Raw genomic sequence first — 21181 nt, forward strand, 5'->3', positions numbered from 1 at the left:
GGACATATATATTGTCAAAACTACTTCTGCACTGGTTATCCAACTTTAAGAGGAATTATTAAAAAAAGAAAAAGAAAACTTCTCAGTATAAATTATATAGTTACTGTCTCCCAGTCTCCCACATCTGTGCAGAAATATTTTAAAACTCTCTCACATTATTAGGTTACATTTTAGAGGAAGGGCCAGATGTGTGAGAGTGTGTGTGTGTGTGTGTGTGTGTGTGTGTGAGTGTGTGTGTGTGTGCGCACGCATGCGTGCGTGCGTGTGTGCTTGCGTACGTACGTGCATGCATGCGTGTGTCTGTGTGTGTGTCTGTATTTTTATGTGTATGTGGACTGAATTTAATTATCTGTAAAGAATAATACGAAATGAAAATGACAATAAGTTCAAAACTAAGATTGTTGAGATGCCCTTGAGCTTGAAAACTTCACTGAGTTTACAGGATGTGTGTGATGCATATATTAAGTGTGCCCCTTCCACTGAAACAGGCTGATCAGCCGTCTCTTACTGATTCCCCCCATCCAAACCCCCTCAGTCCCACGGAGGAGGTGTAACTGAGGAGAGCATGCAGAGGGGTTTGTTAGGCCAAGTTCTGTGGAAACTGAGACAAAAGATTGTGACAGGGAGAACCCCCCCCCTTTTCTCCCTAATTGTACTTGGCCATTACCCCGCTCTTCCAAGCCATCCTGGTCGCTGCTCCACCCCCTCTGCCGATCTGGGGAGGGCTACAGACTACCACATGCCTCCTCCAGTACATGTGGAGTTGCCAGCCGCTTCTTTTCACCTGACAGTGAGGAGTTTTGCCAGGGGGGTGTAGCACGTGGGAGGATCACGCTATTCCCCCCCAGTTACCCCTCCCCCCCAAACAGGCGCCCAGCGACCAAGACACATGCCCACATCCGGCTTCCCACCCACAGACACAGCCAATTGTGTCTGTAGGGACACCCGACCAAGCCGGAGGTAACACGGGGATTGAAACCGGCGATCCCCGTGTTGGTAGGCATCTTATATCAGGCACCTGATTGTCAGCACCTGGGGTACCAGAAGCTCAAAACAAGAGTCAATAGCAACAGCAAAATAAGCTGTTTGGCATTGGCAGAGAAGATTTGGCAAATTTTTCATGGGCACAACCCACATACTCAGCTCTGCTGCTCATCCCACAAATGCATGTTCCTTACAAATGTGGCCCCATTGAAAAGGAAATAAACAGGCTTTCCAACGGTATAAGATTTATTGCCAAGAAGCATTGTTACAACAAAGAAATAATCTACCAAACACAAATTTCCTTACTTTTTGTGCTAAGTATAAATTTGTCTGAGTAGTGGGTGAGATTTCCAACCTATCTGCCCAGTTTGGGGACAGTAGAATAATAATTAATTAAGTTTCCCTTATTACTCCCCTTAGGGAAATTCAGTTACTACAAATTAAACCATCCTAGCTGTGATCTGCGTAGCTAGGAACGGTGGGCTGCCGCCTTCATGCTGTGCCCTGGACCAATTCCAGTTCTTTTCCCATTGCTTTGGTCAGGGGCACAGACAGGAGAATAAACCCTTACATGCATGTTTCTATTGATTTTTTTTTTATGGTGGGGGAAACCATAGCACCCGGAGAAAACCCACCGCAGACACGGGGAGAACATGCAAACTCCACACAGAGGACGACCTGGGATGACCCCCAAGGTTGAACAACCCCAAGGTTCGAACCCAGGACCTTATTGTGAGGCGACAGTGCTAACCACTGGGCCACTTTGCTGCCCAATAATAATAATAATAATAATAATCCTAACAGATACAATAGGATTCCGCCTGCTTCGCTGCTTGGAGCCCTAATGAAAAATATGAAAATAGGTCTGTCTTGATACATGCTCAATAATCCAGGTGTAGAAATCTCAGAAAGTTGAATCAGCTCATTTGGACACAAAGCTTAGTGGGAGAAACATTTCATCACTCATCTAAGTGACTTCATCAGTCTCAACTCACCTGCAGTGAGTTGAGACTGATGAGTTGAGACTGATGACGTCTCACCTCAACTGATGAAGTCTCAACTCACCCCAACAATGCTGTGATTGCAACTATTCCCCCAATCCTCTGCGAATAGTACACAGGGCCATTTTAACTCTAGTTAATGGTCACAGCAATTTGCATATGCAACTGATCGTTGGTTCGGTTGTTATGTAACTGTCTTATTTATAAGGTTGGGGGATACATGCAGTCAGTTTAGACTGAAGAAGTCACTTAAATGAGTGATGAAACGTTTCTCCCACTAAATGCTGTGTCCAGATGAAGTGATTCAACTTCCTGAGATGAGAATAGATCATTTTAAACTAAAATTGGTTAAAAAGATGTCTGAAAATGATTCAATTGTGTAACAAACTGTAATCATATTGTTGTTACATTGTTTCTACAAACCAAAACTCCAAAGGAAAATCCATAAAAAAAGACGGTATGTGACTGACAAAACTTGCATCTGGTAACCATGATAGGCACCTAACAGACCCAGCTCTAGACAACAGAGGACCCTAGGCAAGCTTTTCTTTGGGGGACCTTCTTACCGAGCCGAGAAGCTTTATTGACAGCTGGTGATTGATTATAGCATGAAACAGGCTTGTACTGTCTCATAAAGAATTTACTTGACTCACTGGATTTTATATATATATATATATATATATACATACATACACACACACACACACACACACACACACACACACACACACACACACATACATAGTTTAACTATATCAACACGGATACAGGAAAAAAGATTGTAATGCGTGTTGATATTCCACTCCTCATTAGTCGAGCACTCAACACCATTGACGGTTTCGGGAAAAAACGCTAGTTTAACTATATATATATATATATATATATTATTTGTTTTATGAGGACAACATGACAACCTTTTGAAATTTTACTACCACAATGTTGAAAGAACATACCTGCAATCTATAAATTGGGGATAATCCTTGCATGACATTAATACACAAAACATACATTTTCAGTGTACATGCCTTCATTTAATAGATGATTACTAAGAATTATGCCCTCAGACCTTGAATCAGAGGTCTCAGCAACATCCTCAAAGTACAAAGTCTTTCTATTATCAACAAAAAAATGAGGATGATAAAACTCTTGATGGCAGGCATGCTGGCAGAAAAACAATACAACTCAGCCAGCACTCAACAGCAGTCATACAATTCAAAATAATCTAAAATGACAACAAAGCTCACTAAATGCATAGAAAAATTAATAATTTTGATGTGAGTTGTGAATAAGTATATACACGAACAACATGATCGAAACTAACATTCTATTATACACAGATATTATCTGTAATTCCTCCAATTGCTTTTAGTGCACAAACAGAATATTTTCCAGTGCACAGAAAAGAGATTTCTAATGTCCTTAAGCTAGCTGCCCTGAATGACCTCAAGGTTCGCCGTCTGTCAGCAGCAGCTTAATTGCTTCTGAACAGAATTGGCTAATATTCACGTCATGTCAGAGATGGCGGCGCGAACTTATGTTTGCGGCGGCCTCACCCAGTATCAACCAAGCAGTGTCTTTGTCCATGTCTGCATCCAAGTTTGTCTTCGTTTGATGGCTGGGAGAGCTGGCACTGGATCAGCTGGGAGAGCTTAGTCTTCTGCATCCTGTGGGCCCAGGGACCACAGCCCTGCCCAGAGCTGCACCCCAAGAGGAAACACCAAGGGCAGTCTGACAGAACGCGAAAGCAGGGCAGGCTAAGCTAACTTTGTAGTTTGGATATATGTGTTTTTGTCTTTGTGTTGCACTGCTGTAGGCTGAGGGAAACAATATTTTGTTTCATTTCATGTATGCAAGTACGTGAAATAAAATGAAAAATTGTTCCTGATTCCTGATGTCAGTTGGTAAAGAATATCTGTATTGTAACTGAGTGTTGGCACTTGGATGAAATAAAGAATCTCATAGATAGAGTTGGGGAGACATCACAAACTTGACTTTAGTTATATCGTTCACAGAAGGGCAAGCACAACAAAACAGGACATCTCATGGGTGCACAGGAACAGACTTTTCAATCTATGGAAAACCCCGAGGGTATATTTTACATTCAATTTACTCTAATCTCTCTACTCCCCTGACACATAACCAAGTCCATTACATACATCCCCCCCTTCCCCCCCCCCATCAAGAATAAACATCCTTGTTTATAACAAAACACGCAATACCTACCAATAGGGTAAGAAAAAAAATTCAGCGTAACCCACACATCCAGATAAGGCACATACATGGGAAATCTCATAGGAAAACACAAACGGAAACCTTCAAATAGGCATGTTCACTTACAGAAAAGACACTCAACCATATCAACAGTCAACAGCAACTAACCTGTCCAAGTGTCAAAAGCTTTTTTTTTTCAATTCAGTAACCACAACCATCAACACGTAGTAATGTAACAACACAGCCTCCAACCAGAGTTGCTACCCGCACACCACTCAGTACATATCAAAAGCATTCAAATTTCCACTCAAATACTCATGCACTATTCAAATGCACTCTACCCCGTTTGCCCCGACAGTGGTCAGCACCACTGTGTCCTGTCAAACACGGCCCCCCAGCCGCATCAGATAGTCCACACTGGTCAGGACCTGAAAACACAATTCCTGGGGAACAAGGGACGGGAGACGGGGAAGGGCTGGAGGCTTGTGCCTACTGTGGCAGGCAAACTGGCAATGTATAAGGTCTCTGTAATGATGCACCACCTGCTGTCATTTGTTACAGTCCAGCGGATTGACAATGTGGTAAGTGAGGCCTGGTAGACCACATGAGTCCATCACCTGCATGACCTGATAAAGCCCCTTTCAATGCAGGTCAAGCTTCATGCAGCTCTCCACTAGACTCTTAAACCACACCATAGCACCCACTTCATAGGGCTTGTGTCAAGCCTACTCATCATGGTAAAGTTTCTGCCTCTCACAAGCTTCTATACCACATATCCTGGCCCTGCTGAAAGCAGATTTCAAGTTCTCCCTCAATGAAGAGGCAAACTATATGTGAGATCCAGGCATCTGCAACTCAATTGCATGGGTAGGTATCAGCATGTCCACCAGAACTCTCATTTCTCGTCCATGGGTGAGGAAGTAGGGAGTGAATTGAGTGTGAGTGCTGGCGTGCATGGGCGTATTGTAAGCAAATGCCACTTGTTTCACATACTCATCCCATTCACTTCCACAGTCCAGTAGGGTCTTCTCCAGCTGATCAATTTAAGTCCTGTTAAAACACCATTTCATCTGATTTTGGACTGTAAAGAGTGATATGTCTTTTTGTGATCCCTATCAGCTCACAAAGGTCCTGTACAACTGCCTCAAACTGATGGCCCTGATCACTGTGCAAATGCTCCAGCACACTGTACACTGACACGTAGTCCTCAAAGAGGCATCGTGCCACTGTTTGTGTTGTCTGATAGGGCAGAGCATATATTTTTGAAATTTGATGAAATAGTCATCGACTACAAGCACATACCAGTTTCCTTTGATCGTCATGGGCAACTCAACAACGTCAGCTGCCACTCTCTCAAATGGACAGGTTGTAGGAGGCCCTCCCATCAAGTGCTGAAAGATAGTTGTTTTTGACATCACTCTTTTCAATGGAAAACCAAGAGGGAGTCTCAGTGGATACTTCCATTCTGTAACTTTCCTGCCAATAGACAAGGGCCCTCACATTCGCTGCCCAGTAATAATGCAGGAAGTACGGTAGTCCTAGTCTACCCATCTCTCTTGCTTTATGTAATTGCATCACTTCTTAATGTCCTTGAACATAGACCTAGTAGCAGATTTGGCATGCTTGCTCCCCCACTCGCTCAGCAGAGAAATGAGCAGAGGCTAGGCCACCATGTAGCTGCTATAAAATATTGGGTACAACAGCAGAGGGGACAATAATTTGAGTGAGTCACTCTCCCGTGAGGGATTAAGGGACAAAGTGACATAACAGTTCATTGCATACAAACAGATGGTCGATTTCTGTCCAAAGCTTCCTCAAGCTCTGAGAGGCCCCCCTCAGCCACGCTCGTGATGGTTTCTGGGACATCTTCATCCAGCCCAGCACAACCTGAATATCTGCATCCGCTTCCTGCAGCGCTTTAATATCTGCAACGTCCTGTGCCAGAGCAAGCAGCAATAGCAGGCTACCTGATTCTTCACCCCTTGGCTCCACCACTGCGAAGTCCTCAGATGACGTACGGGCTCCTGCACTGGACTGTGGACCTGGTGTACTTGAATACAACGGCACCGAGTGTATGGCGTTAATCCCCACTACAGTGTCTGTGCGGCCTACGTTATTGTTAGCTGGGCAGTCTCTCTCAGGTCCCAAAGAGAGAACGTCGGCATTCATATGATGTTGGCTGTCTTTGTGCACAATATCCCAGTTGAGAGGATTCAACTCCAAAATCCATCTGCCCCGCCTGCCTGTCAGATCATTGTTGAGAGTCATACACCAGAGACTTAACATCAGGCGATGATCCATAATTATGGTGAATGACGTAAGTCCAATGTAATGCTGAAACTCACGCACAGCCCACACCACAGCCCACAGTTCATGGTCAAACGTGGACCAGTGACGCTGTGTTTGATTCAGTGTCTGGCTAGCATATGCCACAACATGTTCCACTCCCTCTCTTGTGCCAACATGGTGCCAACAGCTTCCTTGAAGGCATCTGTGAATACTTTAAAAGGCACACTGGAATCTGTTAAGGCAAGAGAAGCAGAGGATAGTGCATTTTTTCAGATAATTGAATGGCATGTCACAGTCTACTGTCCATTCAAAAGGCACATTCTTACCCATCATCTGATTCAGGGGGGCTGCATTTTTGGTGAAGTTCCGCATGAAGTGCCGGTAGTATGATCATAATCCCACAAATGCTCTGACTGAAGTCTGCTGAAGGAGACGGAGGGGTCAGCCATTTCTTGACTTTCTCAGTAGTCTTTGGATCGGGCTGCAGACCATGCTGAGAGATGATGTGGCCCAAGAACAGAGATTTCGGGTGAGCTGACACTTTGAGGGGGTTTAATTTTAACCTGGCCATCTGGATTCTTGAAAACCTTCCTCCTTCCTTCCTTGGAAAGATGCTCCCTAAATGGGTTATTAAGTACATCTTCCAGGTACACTATATAGATGTTCCATGGCAGACCTCTGAGGACGAGTTCCATCAAGTCAATTTTATTTGTATAGCCCATTATCACAAATTACAAATTTGCCTCAGTGGGCTAAATTCCATCATTCTTTGGAATGTGGTTGATGAGTTTGACAGGCCCGTTGGCATGGACTGCCACTGGTACAGGCCCCACCGAGTGGTAAAACTGTTTTGTTTTTTTTCTGTCCTGCTCAGCCACTTCAACTTGCCAACAGCAAATTGAAAAGCCTAATGTGCTGAATCATACAGCGCCCACCAGCGCATCCAGAATGTCATCTACGCGTGGCAGAGGATGAAAGCCTTTTGCAGTCACACTGTTCAGGCAGCTATAATCGACACAAAAACTCCACTGGCCACATTTTTTCTTTACTAAAACAACTGGACAGGCCCAGGGGCTGCAGCTCTCTTCAATCACACCATCCCCAAGCAGATCTGCCACCTGTTTCTCAATATCAGCTCTTTTTTCAGATGAGGCTCGGTACACATGTTGCTTAATTGGGGAATGGTTCCCTGCCCTAATGCGATGCTTCACCTGTGTGGATTTGCCTGTGTTCTGATTACAGGTGCTAAAGATGTCCCCATGCTGCAGCAGCAATGTTGAAAGTACTGCCCTCTATGATGTCGAGATGGGGGAACCCTCCAAAGACACAGGAGGCACAACATAAGTGGATGGGGAGAACGAACTGGCCATCACTTCAGCAGCCGCCATGTGGTAGTGAATCTAGGTCTGCTTCATTCACTAAGTAAAAATTCCCACAAAAGAGTGCCCTGCTGCAATACAATGTCACTTTTTGTATGGATTTAGAACCCGAGCACACATCAGTCCATTCTTCACAGAAGTGACATAGTGAGCCACCACTAGGTTTGATGTGTCTGGAATATTGGGCTCTAAGTAGCCAACAAAGTCACTTGAATAGGCTTCTGAAGGGTCAGGGAGGCAGACATTAATGGGCACTATAGCCTCACTCAGAGAGGGGAAAGTCATGGCGCTGGCAATGGACACCTTACAGCACACAGGGGCTAGGATCTTTTCCCCTGAGTAGAGGAATGTTGGCGCCCCATAGTTGCAATCTGGCATGAGTGATGTCAGGGCATGATTTTTCAGTAGAAAGTCCCAGCCCAATAGCACTGCTTACGTAGCCTCCATCAGTACATGGAAAGTGTGCTGCCATGAGTCAGTGCCCAGACAGAAAACAACAGAAATTGTGCCCAATGTGTCTAGCATCTGTCCATCCACTGCACAGGCAGCCACATAGTCTTTCTTCAGTGGGCGGTTGCAGAGTGCTGGGACAGATATGTGGAAATCAGCACTTATCAGAGATACACCCAACCTTGAGTCTAGCAACACAGGTACCACTACGCCTTCAATCACACCTCTGACATAAGATACCATGCTGTTCACAAAGCCTTTCATAACAGTGTCACTCTCACCAGCGTCGGTCAGTGGGCCCAAGGACAGCACAGCTGGCGTTCGGCTCACAACATCAGCTACGCTCTGTTTCCCTGGTGGTTGAGCTGGTCCTCACTGTGTGGTAAGATGAAATGCAAAACCCATCTCCTGGGTGTCTCCTCCTCGTAGTTGGTGTGCCAGCCTGGGCTGGGGTTGCATCTTCCTGGTGACCAGACAGAAGCAGAAACCCCATGGCTACAGGGCCCCAGAAATGGTTTACGGTCCTCTCCAAGTGAAGAGAATCTCCTTTCAGGTGAATGGACTCTCTGTAGCTCACGAGAAATCTGCGACTGGCATTCGGAACCCCCACAGGTGCAGTGAAATGGGCAGAGCAACGCCACCCACCACCAGTGCTCACTCTCACCCTCAGCCACTGATTTTCCTCAGCCATCACTTTCAGCAACATTCTCAGGTCTCTCATCTCTTCCGTCAGCGTGCCATCAGCCCCAAGGGATACAATATATTCATTTCCTTCTAATCTCCCTACTTCCCTGATACGAAACCAAGTCCATTACAGTATTAATTCCTTCATTTGCAATGACTGACTCCATGACACATACCTGAGTCCTGACATCTGCTCTGTCTTCGTTTCCTTAATTTTTCTTTTGGCAGTGCTGGAGGAATACTTGCTTTTTTGGAGGCACCAACATGTCATACTTTTTTTTTCACAATCACATCGTACTTTAGCAGCATAATGATTGATTGGACAGTTGCTGCAGCACCTGCGCCAATCAAATCCATCCACTGATATGATCTATCCATTGAGGAGGGGGCCCCCTTTACTGGGTCAGAGCCAATGATTGGCATAATGTCTCCAGCAAATCTCGTTATTAAAAAAAAAAAGGATTCGCAGGGCCCTACGCAATTGCCTATTAAGCGTATAGGGCGGGAAGCCTAGCCAATGCCAATTCTCTATAGACAGATGGAAAATACAGCAAAAGACTGATGATACAGGGCCTGCCATGCCACTTGGCAGGGGCCCACTGTGACCTGTAGGACATCATGAGAGTTATATCCTTTAATTCACCTGTTTCACCTGTCAAACATCCCACTAATACACAGGTACTCTCTCTCTCTCTCTCTCTCTCTCTCTCTCTCTCTCTCTCTCTCTCTCTCTCTCTCTCTCTCTCTCTCTCTCTCTCTCTCTCTCTCTCTCTCTCTCTCTCTCACTCACACACACACACACACACACACGTTATATTTTTCATTAGTTTTTGTGTTTTATTTTTGTTTTCAACTCAGTTTAGTTTCAGTTAGTTTCCACAGTGGGTTTGCTCATTCAATTTAGTTTTTATTGTTTAAAAATGCTCCTTTTAGTTTAGTTTTTATTAGTTTCAGTATTCGTTTTTTTTATTGTAAAATGGGGTGTATTTGTCTGGGGCAAGATTTAATAAGTTCAGAATAGGTATTACAATACAAACACACTTGTGAAGGCAGTTGACTCACAGTCATGTAGACATCTCAGTCTCCATAAACACATGCATCAATGCCTCCTCATGCTTGTGTTGACTAATTTGATGAAACTGACAAAGACTAAAACTAAAGACACTTTCTGTATATTTTCATTTTAGTTAGTTTTGGAAGTACACAATATTGTTTCAGCTGGTTTTTGCTTTTTCTAAAGTCTAGTTTTTATTTTAATTTCAGTTAACTAAAATGTTTTTCACACCTAGTCTTAGTTTTAAGTTTAGTTTCACACACACGCACACACAAACACACACACACACACATGCGCGCATACACACATTTATGCATGTGAGGGCATGAAAGAACAAATGCATAATACACACACACACGAGCAGGAGATAAAAAGGACATCTGCAACACAAATGCGCATGCACGCACACACACACAGAGCCATACACACTTCTCTTGCCAAACTCTGGGGCTGAACCCTGAGGTGTTTGGCAGAGAGAAATCAGATGTGGTACAAAAAGCTCCTCTTCTTGCTGACTCAGAGGTCAGAGGCATTATGGGAAATAAACACTCCAAGACAGTCTGCACAACACACTCTGGCTCTGACTTGAGGCATCACAGCTTCACAATGGGAGCATCTATCAAGTGTGAGAGCTTTACCGTTTCATGTGGGGCCCTCTCCAAGCTGCAGCGCGGGGATGTACGTACTCATCTCAAGTCAAAGTGGACACACGCCCGTTTCCCCTCAGACCACGTGCTTCTCAGTCAAAACCTCTAAAACGTCTACCGTCCTCTCCCCACTGAATGACATCTTTTTATAACTCACTCTGATTGTTTTCTTTAAAAAGCTTTCTTTTTTCGAAAGAATCCCTTCTTTTTTTAATTTCCTTTTCTTTTTTTCACACCCTTTTTTCCTCTCCTTAATTCTTAATCTATGTTTGTCATTCTTTGGCCTAAAGGATATCATAAAGCCACTGACTTAGGTGCTCTGAACTTTAGGAAATAAAGCTTTTTCTATTCCTATACTAACTCTTCTGACAAGTAGATAGATAGATAGATAGATAGATAGATAGATAGATAGATAGATAGATAGATAGATAGATAGATAGATAGATAGATAGATAGATAGATAGATAGATAGATAGATAGGAGGGCCTCCGGGGGGTGTGGCGGTCTATTCCGTTGCCTACCAACACAGGGATCGTCGGTTCGAATCCCCGTGTTACCTCCGGCTTGGTCGGGTGTCCCTACAGGCACAATTATCAGTGTCTGTGGGTAGGAAGCCGGATGTCAATGTGTGTCTTGGTTGCTGCAATAGCGCCTCCTCTGGTTGGTCAGGGCACCTGTTCAGGGGGGAGGGGGAACTGTGGGGAATAGCCTGATCCTCCCATGCGCTACGTCCCCCTGGCAAAACTCATCACTGTCAGGTGAAAAGAAGCGGCTGGTGACTCCACATGTATTGGAGGAGGCATGTGGTAGTCTGCAGCCCTCCCTGGATCGGCAGAAGGGGAGCAGCAAGCGGGACGGCTTGGAGAGTGGGGTAATTGGCCAGATATAATTGGGGAGAAAAAAAGGGGGGGGGGAATCCACAAAAAAAAAGACAGATAGTCCTGCATAAGGAAATTTATTGTCACAGTATATACATTATAAACAAAATTAAGATGAATAGACAAGACAGACAGACAGATAGACAGACAGACAGATAGATTAAATAAAGGTATGTACTCCCAATTCCCCTCACTGTAAATTTGCTATTTTGTAATATCTTGATGTCAAACTTGGCCTACAAACTAAATTCCCCATCAAATCAAATGATCCATGCAAGCAAAGACCAAAACTGCTTAATGTGGTCCTGTCTTTTATATTCACGACACACACTTAACGTCCCACCAGAAAAACCTAAGTACATTTTCAAAACAAAAGTGTGCAAGTAGTGGAAAATGGATAAAATCTCCAGGAAATTAAGCTGCCAATAAGAAAATTTCATGGATACACCAAATGGAGATCTGGCTGCCAATGACAAGCCTCCAAATAACAGATGAGGAAATGAGACCCTGTGTGTATTAAGTAATTGCATAAGCACACCTTCTTCTCAAAACTGTAACACTGCATCTCACTAGCTTTGTGAAGAAGACTGAGAGGAGTGTTTCACACAAGTATGGACTCTGAGTTATGGATATCAATCATCAACTCCAAGTCTCCAGGTCACTTCCCCTCTGTCAGTCCCACAAGGCCTTCATCTGATAACACGATTAAAACAGTATCTTCCAACGTTTTGTTCTGAAATCAGATATACCCACAGAGGACACTGACATGTGATCTCATAATGAGACTGATTCTCCAAAACAATATTAACACAACTTTTACCACTTTTTTTCTCTCCCGCAGTTTTACATCTGTAACCTCCATACTACTATCACCCCAAGGGTGGGCTAGCCCCCCCCCCCACACACACACACACCTTGTTTTCCCCAACTGTTCTTGGCCAATTACCCCACTCTTCCGAGCCATCCCGATCGCTGCTCCACTCCCTCTGCCGATCCGGGGAGGGCTGCAGATTACCACATGCTTCGTCCGATACATGTGGAGTCACCAGCCGCTTCTTTTCACCTGACAGTGAGGAGTTTCACCAGAGGGATGTAGCACATAGGAGGATCACGCTATTCCCCCACAGTCCCCCCCCCGAACAGGTGCCATGACCGACCAGAGGAGGCACTAGTGCAGCGACCAGTACACATACCAACATCTGGCTTCCCACCTGCAAACACGGCCAATAGTGTCTGTAGGGACGCCTGACCAAGCTGGAGGTAACGCGGGGATTCGAACCAGCGATCTCTGTGTTGGTAGGCAACGGAATAGAACTACTACCCTGTTACTTGTTCTTAGCACTTATTGTATTCACTCATTAAAAAAAGAAAAAAAATCCCTTTCTTGCACTTTTACTTTAGCACTGGTTTGGCTCTTAGATGCTTGTTCAGATGCACTTATGACCTCTGATCACTAGTAGTTCTCCTGATTTCCTACATTAAATGCACTTATTGTAAGTCGCTTTGGATAAAAGCGTCAGCCGACTGTAATGTAATGTAATGTAATGTAATGTAATGTAATGTAATAGACCGCTACACTACCCGGACACCCAACCTTCACCACTTTTACAGGTGACTCACGTCCTTCAATGACATAACAAGACACTTGTACCATTCAACATCAGCATGTATTTCAGAATCAGAATCAGAATACGTTATTTATCCCTGAGGGGAAATTGAGTATCTAAAAGATATTCCATGACAAACTACAAGGAATGACCATTTACTGAGATGCTTATGTAGTTTTTTTTTTTAAAGAACTGTATTTCTTGCAGAATGACTACCTACCATACTTGTTGGCATTTACTTTCAAATCGGGGCATTTTAGTATAGTCTGACAGGAAGTTGGCAGTTTGTGTGTAATGGAAGAGAAAGGCGTCTGGCAACTTTGCTGTTACATAATTAGCAAAACAAAATAACAATGTGGTCTAAACCAGAGGTGGAATCAAGACATGCAAAACAGAATATTTGATGTTTAGATCACAGTGCTAATATTAGCCATAATTATGGTCAAAGTTCTCACACAGGGTGCACAAATCCACACAAGCACACACAAACACACAAAAGTGCACGTGCCTTCACACAAAGAGATGTGCAAGTACACGTGCAAACATACAGGTTTGCACATGTACTTGCATACACCTATACTTACACAAACACACAACTACAAAACTAAAAAAAACAAAAACATGTTTTTGCTCTAACCACCAATGTCTAAGACGGGTGCTGCTGTGACAGATACTAAACAATATTTGGCCCACAATGTGACCAACAAACCAAGATAATCTAAATGTGTGCATCTGCTAAACTCTCTCTCTCACACACACACACACAAACACACACACACACACACCTTTGACCATCTATCATCTTTAGCCTGACTACTCCCCACAACCCTGTCAGTCTGTCTCTCTCCCCAGCTGCCTGGCCGCTGCTTTTCAATCAAGACTTCAATCAGCGATACCAATTAACTCAGAGAGCCTTCTTGACAAAAACCTAGACATCATCCCGTCCATCACTGTGCCACTCTACACTTCTTTCAATCCGGACAGACACACACACACTAAAACACACTAGCTAGCGCTTTCTTTGCTCCTAGGTCAAAACCATTAGTTGGGACCACCCTGCCAAGTAGACAACTATGAGACACCCCCCTCCCACCCAACCCTACCTGACCCCCATTCCCTAAAGAGACTTAATCCATCAGAGACATGTACTTAAACACACAGAGGACAGACATACACGCACAGACACAAACATAGGTGGCTACAAGGCAGTAGCAAAGAGACAATCCCATTTCTGCAAAGTAAAATATTGTAGCTTTAACAGCTACCGTCACTGACGTAGCATGAGCTTGTCCTTTGGTTTGAACACAGCTGAATACCAGTATAGCTGAATGTGTTTTGAATGACATTACTCATCAATCAGCAATCTAGCTAATTTATCAGCCAGATAACAAAACGTTACAGAGCAAGAAGTAGCAAAGTTAGCTAACATACGCAAGCATGTGGCTGACCAGGTTAATGAATGTCTGTGATACACAATCATTTTATAATTTCATACAATTGGTTCTGATCGTGCTGATCAGAATGTATCTGTGTTATTAACATTTCAAAACATTTCAGTCTCAATAAATAGTAACATGCCTGTATTAAACCTATGTGAGTGACAGGAGCAAGGGCAACATCTGGCTCTGTCTTTCCATTCCCTTTCAGGGGCATTACATTGGCATCCTTTACGGTCATTGGGACTAATTCACTAATATGTGCGTAGTAATAGTCTTATTTTGCGCACATAATAAATTGCACATGCAAAATTGCCATCTGATTCATGACACATGCACACCGGCCAATTTTGTTCCTGCCACCATACATATGTTAGTCAAACAGAATCTCTAAATTGACAGGGCCATGCCCGCTATTTGAAATTAGCATACTACCACGCCCCCATTTCTCTATATAAGGAGATATGTTTGCCTAGAGGTTTGTTATGGAAAAAGCAGTGAAGCTGTTGGAAAGAGGGACGCATGACCCCTAAAGTCACAAAGAAAAAGAATTTCACCTGAGAAGAAATTGAAACCAACGGTTAAAACAAAATGAGGCTTGAGCTGCAATATCTTCCAGCAGGGCTAGACATGCCATCTTAACACCTGCTTTGAGGTAAAACACAATTCTTTACATATCCTGTATGCCTTTTAATAGGCTACCAATTCACCAGTTGCACTTTGGGCACATATGTGCAAACTGATGGTAATAGAAATCGGTGGGCGTAGCCGATCATTTTAGACGAAGTCAATAAAAACAACGAAAACCAAAACTTACATGGTGGAACGAGTTACCAAATGCCATTCGATCCGCTGAGTCCCTCTCCATCTTTAAGAAGAATCTAAAGACCCAGCTCTTTCTCGAACACCTCCACACCTGATGGTATTGACATTAAAAAAAAAATCCCTTCTATGCACCCTATGCATTGCCTTTGTGCACTGCCTGTTGACACCTATGCCCTATCAGACTTGAACCTAGTTTTTTGGCAATCACTTGCGTTGTCACCTCCTGACTAGAGCCTTGCTTGTATTGTATCAACTCTCAGATGTACGTCGCTTTGGATAAAAGTGTCTGCTAAATTAAACTGTAGTAATTGTAAGAACAAACTCAGGTAAAAAAATGTTTATGAATCCCAGACAGATCTGTGTCTATGCACCATTTGTGAATGAGGCCCGTTGATTTTACCCGAGGGTCAGCAGTGATGGCAGGGGTATCATGGCCGCTCCTTGTTCCAGCCACTCCAGCACTGTTTCCTGCATCTCCTGTCTAGCCCTGCTTTGACACCATCCCAGTCCTGAGTCCTGTCCAGTTTTCCTCAGTAACCCATTTGCCCCAAAGCTGTTGATCATTCAATAAAGTGTCTGTGTATTTAAGTTTGGCTGTTTAGTTTGTTCGTTATCGGAGCGTACCATGTCACCACAGCATTACCATGTCTGCACCATGTCACTGTCACTTGTCCTTGTGTGTTCCTGATACCTTTGTGTTTCCTACCATGAAACCCTGTTTCACCTGATAAAGCATCTGCATTTGGGTCCTCAATTCCTGCACCCTCCATGAGAAGGGGTAAACAACTTCTCTATTTATGAATAAAACTAGTTCTACAAAGATGGCCTGAGATCGAACCCCTTCAGGAACTATCTCTCTCCTGTGTCTCCCCTACTCTATCTCCCTCTCAGCTTTACTACTTATAGATAAGTAATTCTCAATAAGTAGAATGCCAATTCTTTATTTTTCAGGAGGGAAAAAGTATGTGATTCCTAAATTTAGAATTGAGTGCAAAATGAATGCATACTTGTGTCAAATAAAATAAAAGGCAAATGACGTACTAGATATCAACAATGCATTATTACCAGGTAAGAGTAAAGGTGTTGGCCTACAGCCTCAGAATATATCGAGGTCAGATAATGTGACCCAGCATGAACATTATTTTATGCATTCAGTACATCGGCACATCAGCGAGGATGTGTTTATGCATTCAGAACATGGTTGTCTAGTAAGAAATGGCTGCAGGACAGACAGAGAGAAAGGAAGTTTGCTGCCAGTGCAAAAAAGAAATGTTGCTGGGATGAGGTGATGATGCAGGAAGCTTACTGCAGCTAAACCTGAGTGCTAACGTATGCACACATACACACATTCACATACACACACCAACACCCAAAACACATCAGCATGCACGCACACACGCACGCACGTACACACATACACACACATACACACTAACACAAACTTACAAACATACCATGAAAATACATACACATGTATTCATATGCATGGAGGTGCACACATACACACAAACATATGCATACAAGCCCTTTCTGTCTTTTACTCCCTCTCATACTCACACACACACACACACACACAACTTGACTGCAGAGGCTGAATGTGAGAAAACGGGTTGATTGACTCATACTAGAGTCCATTACAGATGCAGATCAGGACAGCACAAGACAGGTGGAGTGAGAGGACTGCAGACTTACATACACTGCGCCAGGATAAACCTTTGCACACAGAACTTCCTTAACGTTGTATACTGTTAATCACATGATGGGCTTCATGAAAGGTTTGAGTTTTGCAAGCGCAGTGATTCTTTAGAGCACATTGTTCATGTGCAGGTTCATAAATGTGTTTGTATTAGGTATGGTAACTAATACAACTTTGTGTATAGGACAACAAGCTCTTTAGGAGACATTTGAATTGTGTCCACCCTGTAGCACACATTATGCTGAGGGCTGGGGGACAGGGTTCCTAATTCAATGTGGTCTTTTTATGGGAGCTTTCCCCAACTGAATTTGTGTGTGTGTGTGTGTGTGTGTGTGTGTGTGTGTGTGTGTGTGTGTGTGTGTGTGTGCGTGCATGCGTGTTTGTGTGCATTGGCAAAGGAGTTGATTACTTGCACCACTTTATTTCAGTAAACGTCATACAGTATACACTACACCTGAACAATCCGGCACATGATAAACGGTAAGAAAACAGTATCATTGCATACGATCAGAGCCATCATTCATTTGCTAATCACCTGATGCAGCACTTTGCTGTTTCAGCTCCAATCACCTCCTTGTTCAACATGTACAACACTGCATTTGGAGGAACAGTCACCCGGTTACTCTTGCATGCAACCAGGCAATGTGACTGTCTCAATGGTTCTTTGACAACAAGAGTCCCATTCAAAACAATATGGACAATTGTTTTTTGTTGTTGTTGTTGTTGTTGTTTTTTGCTTAATTTAATAATAATTCTGGTCCTTGTATAACCAAAGTGAGAGCTGTGTCCACATTCTCGGCACAAAGTCAAACATGTTTTCAGTAGGTGTTGGACTCCGCCAAGGTTGTCCCTTGTCTCCGATTCTGTTTGTGATATTCATGGACAGGATCTCAAGGCACAGCCAAGGTGAGGACTGTGTCTGTTTTTTTTGGGAACCTCAGAATTGCATCTCTGCTCTTCACAGATGATGTGGTTTTGTTGGCTTCATCAGAACGTGACCTCCAGCATGCACTGGGGCGGTTTGCAGCTGAGTGCGAAATGGCCGAGATCAGAGTCAGCACCTCCAAGTCTGAGGCCATGGTTCTCTACCGAAAAATGGTGGATTGCTCTCTCCAGGTTGGGGATGAGTTGTTGCCTCAAGTAAAGGAGTTAAAGTATCTCGGGGTCTTGTCCACAAGTGAGGGTAGGATGGATTGGGAGATTGACAGGCAGATTGGTGCAGCATCAGCAGTAATGTGGACGTTGTACCGGACCGTTTTGGTGAAGAGAAAGCTAAGCCAGAAGCAAAGCTCTAATTTTACCAGTCAATCTTTGTTCCAACCCTCACCTATGGTCATGAGCTTTGGGTAGTGACCGAAAGGGTGAGATCACACATACAAGCGGCTGAAATGAGTTTGCTCTGTAGGGTTTCTGGGCTCAGCCTTAGAGATAGATAAGGTGAGGAGCTTGGACATGCAAAGGGAGCTCCGGGAAGAATCGCTGCTCCTTCGTGTTAAAAGGAGCCAGTTGAGGTGGTTCAGGCTTCTGATTAGGATGCCTCCTGGGCGCCTTCCTTTGAGGTTTTCCGGGCATGTCCAACTGGGAGGAGCCCTCAGGGTAAACCCAGCACTCGCTGGAGGGACTACATGTCCAATCTGGCCTGGGAATGCCTTGGGATCCCCCACGAGGAGCTGGAAGGCATTGCTGGGAAGAAGGACACTTGGAGTGCCCTACTTAGCTTGCCTGCCACTGCGACCCTACCCTGGAGAAGTGGTTGATATGAGATGAGATGAGATGAGATAATGCTTCATTTAAACTCAGACTGGGTTTCTTATATTCATACAGGACAGAGAAGTCTCGTCTCCCTTGATAGGGGAGTCTTAAAGGTTTGGAAATATGGATGTTGTTAATCAGATTCCTCTCAGCAATTACAAAGGTTTGGAGCTAAATCTTATTTTGGAGATTAATAGAGATTAACGGTCCACTGGGTTATTTTCCCATTTTACTAGCCCAAGACAGTGTTTTAGTCCTTTTGTTCCCCCTGTTTCTGTGTTTTGTTTTAATCATTGTAATCTATAGTTATGTTTTTGGACAATGACATGCACACTTGCTTTAATCAATGTGCAAATAAGCGAACTAATGCAGCAACTGGTGAAGCTGTCACCGGGACATCCATACATGTCATACATACTACATACATCCATAGATGGTGACGCGAATTCACATTTGCAGTGGCCTCACCCAGTACTGGTGTCGGAAGTTGGTGGCGCAAACTTACGTTTGCGGTGGCCTCATCCAGTACCATCCATGCAGTGTCTTTGCCCACATCTGCATTTAAGTTTGTCTTCGTTTGATGGCTGGGAGAGCTGTCGCTGGATCAGCTGGGAGAGCTTGGTCTGCTGCATCCTGAGGGCCCAGGGACCATGGCCCTGCTTGGAGCTGTGCCCGAAGAGGAAGCACCGAGGGCGGTCTGACAGGATGCGGAAGCGGGGCAAGCTAAGCTAACTGGTAGTCCATGCAGACCGGCAGTTCCGATAACAACGAGGGTGGTCTGGTGGTGGCCTTGCCTAGCATTCACTGTGTTTTTGGCATTGTCATGTGGAGTGCGGGGAGGTGTGTCGAAGGTGTCTGGCTGGGAGAGCTAGCATTGGATTGGCTGGGGGAGCCTAGTCTACTACGTCCGGCGGGCCCAGAGACCACGGCCCTGCCTTGAGGTGTGCCCGAGAAGGAAACACCGAGGGTGGTCTGACAGGAAGTGGAAGCGGGGCAGGATAAGCTAACTGCTAGCCCATGCAGACAAGATGTATGTGTTTTTGTAGTTTTTTTGCAATTTGGATATATGTGTTCTTGTACTTTGGATATGTATTTTTGTCTTTGTATTGCACTGTTGTGGGCTGGGGGACATGATATTTTGTTTCATTTCATGTCTGCAAGTGCATGAAATGAAATGACAAATAAATGTTCCTGATTCCTGATACACTAACATCCCCACCTCTGGCTGGCCCTGACAAAGATGTACCATTTCACTTCATATTTGTGTTTGTGTCAAAAACTCTAATATTTTTTTCTGGGGGGGGGGGTTGTTTTGTTTTGTTTTTTCAAACAGAACCCAAACAATTCCAACTTCTTCTTGTTGCTAAATCCACAGGATGATTTGCATCATCACACATCAGCAATTTTACACCTCTGTTCATTAGTGTGGTTTGTTTTTGAGCGAGTGAGCGTTAGTATCTATAGGCCTACATGCAGGCTGTGTGTGTGTGTGTGTGTGTGTGTGTGTGTGTGTGTGTGTGTGTGTGTGTGTGTGTGTGTGTGTGTGTGTGTGTGTGTGTGTGTGTGTGTATCAGCCTTTTGTTTTCGATGACTCAGCCATTTTGAGAGATCCTCAGATCTCAGAGACTGACACTGCAGTGGAGTCTCAACAACTCATGAATAAACATGAGCTGGGGCTTCTTTATGCAAACGCACATGCCCCCTTGATGATCAGCAGACAATATGCAAGTAGCGTTGCCGCTCTATGTCCGCTGCTCGCTGAATCTTAAAAATCGGCGTTTAGAATACCAACACACAGGTACACACGCCGATACACACACAGACACATGCACAAGCACACCCGGATACATGCACACACACACACACACACACACACACACACACACACACACACACACACACACACACACACACACACACACACACACACACACACACACACACACACACACACACACACACACACACACACACACACATCCCCAAAACCACAGTTCATGGACTTGAAGACTGAAAGTCAGTCAGTATGGGTACACAAATGCATGAGTAAGTGTTCCTTTTGTACAGTGTTGTGTGTGTGTGTGTGTGTGTGTGTGTGTATACTGTGTATGTATATAACGCTGTACAAAAGGATATAGTATATATATATATATATATATATATGCACACACATACACACACCTCCACAAACAAATACACACACACACACAGCTAAATAAAAATACATAAGCACCACACAGTGATGAGTAAATTAATGCATGTATTTATGCACAGGCATACAGAGCATA

The sequence above is a fragment of the Lampris incognitus genome, chromosome 2 (genome assembly GCF_029633865.1).
Source record: "Lampris incognitus isolate fLamInc1 chromosome 2, fLamInc1.hap2, whole genome shotgun sequence".
Taxonomy (NCBI): Eukaryota; Metazoa; Chordata; class Actinopteri; order Lampriformes; family Lampridae; genus Lampris; species Lampris incognitus.